This window comes from Dromiciops gliroides, chromosome 4 (assembly GCF_019393635.1).
Source record: "Dromiciops gliroides isolate mDroGli1 chromosome 4, mDroGli1.pri, whole genome shotgun sequence".
NCBI lineage: Eukaryota > Metazoa > Chordata > Mammalia > Microbiotheria > Microbiotheriidae > Dromiciops > Dromiciops gliroides.
The window spans coordinates 42,984,884-42,986,918 of record NC_057864.1 but is presented as its reverse complement, the minus strand read 5'-3'; positions in this window follow the sequence as shown (position 1 = coordinate 42,986,918).

The window sequence follows — 2,035 nt, the reverse complement described above, 5'->3', positions numbered from 1 at the left end:
GGATGCTATGCTTCCTGACAGAGAGGTAATGGACTAATTTGCAGAACATGAAATGGCCAGTATCAGAACTGACTATTTTCATTTGCTGGAAGGAGTTTTTTCTTTTTCTTTTTCCAGTATAGGAAGGAAGGCAGAAAGGAGAAAAATATAAATGTTTGATAATTTTAAAAAATTAGATTCAGCAGTACCAGACCTTAAACTATAAGGTGAAAGCATTATTGAAGTATAAAAAGGATAATTTTGATTATGTTAAATTATTTTTGGGGGTATAAATAAGAGCAAAGGCGCCAAGATTAGGAGGAGAGCAGAAAATTGGGGGAAAAACTTTCACAGACAATGTCTCAGAGAGGATATGATTATGATGGAATCTTGCTGTGAGATAAGAAATGATGAGCTGGCTGATTTAGAAAAACATGGAAAGACTTGGACCTATGAAGGAAGATTCTATGTACCACCAGAGAAAGAAATGACAAATAGAAATATGCCTAGTGTGACCTTACATATGCATGTATATACACACATATATGTATGTATTTTTATAGTTATATATGTATATGTATTATCAACAGGCAATCAGGGGATCCCCTTAAAAGTACATACATTTGAATTTAATTGTAGGCTTGGGGTAGGAGAAGGGGGAGGGAGAGAGAAAAAATAGAATGGAAAAGTACACAGCAGAAAACAATAGAAAACCTAGAAGGAAGCACAGAAAAGCTGGGTTGCTTTGAAAACAATGTGTGGGATTTCTTATGTAGATTTTTGTGAAACAGGATTGTGTTGTTTTATATCAAATCCTCTCTAATGTTCCGCTGTGTACACAGAAATATATTTTTTAATTCTCATTTTCTATTTAAGTTCAAAATGAATAACAAATTAAAAATTAATAATTGAAAAAATTATTAAATGAGGGAGTTGGATAAAATAATCCCTAAGGTGTTTTCCATCTTTGAATCTCTATCCTATGATCCTATCTTCTTACATTCCAATATATCAATTTAGTATTTATTAACCACTTACTATGTGCCAGGTAGGTGGCACAGTGGATAAAGTACCAAGGTTAAAGTCAAATCTGAAATCAGAGACTTACTAGCTGTGTGATCTTAGGCAAGTCACTTGACCTTGTTTGCCTCAGTTTCCTCATCTGTCAAATGAGCTGGAGAAGGACATGGCAAACCACTCCACTATCTCTGCCAAGAAATCCCCACGAATGAGGTCACGAAGAGCCCACCACCACCACCACCAACATGTTCCAGGTACCATGCTGGAATAAAAAGACAAAAGTGAAACAGTTCCTACTCTTGAGGAGTTTGATCAGAAGACCTTTCCCCTATTCTGGAGTGAGATAGTAGAAAAAATAGATATTGGTCCTGGAGTCAGAAGACCTGAATTTGAGACCCATCTCTGACATTCAGTAGTAGATGTGTGGCCCATATCAAATGAGGCAATGTTTATTAAAGCACTCAGCACATAGTCCCTCAATAAATCCTCATCCCTTTCTCCTTCTCCCTTGGGTAAGTCATTAAGTCTTTCTATTCCTCAGTTTCTTCATTTGTAAAGTGGTAATAACAGGGAAACACTTTATAAATCTTTGTGTGTGTGTGTGTGTGGGGGGGCAATGAGGGTTAGTTAAGTGACTTGCCCAAGGTCACACAGCTAGTAAGTGTCAAGTGTTTGAGGTTGGATTTGAACTCAGGCCCTCCTGACTCTAGGGCCAGTGCCTTATCCACTGTGCCACCTAGCTGCCCCCACTTTGTAAATCTTACTGTGCTATACAGATGGGAGTTATCAAGATTTAGAGTGAGAAGACTTAGGTTTGAATGTTATTGAATCATTTCAGTCACGTCTGACTCTTTGTGACCCATTTTTTTTCGGGGGGGGGGTTCTTGGCAAAATACTGGAGTGGTTTGCCATTTCCTTCTCCAGCTCATTTTATGGATGAGGAAACTGAGGCAAACAGAGCTAAGTGACTTGCCCAGGGTCACACAGATAGTAAGTGTCTGAGACCAGATTTAAACTTATGAAGATGAGTCTTCCT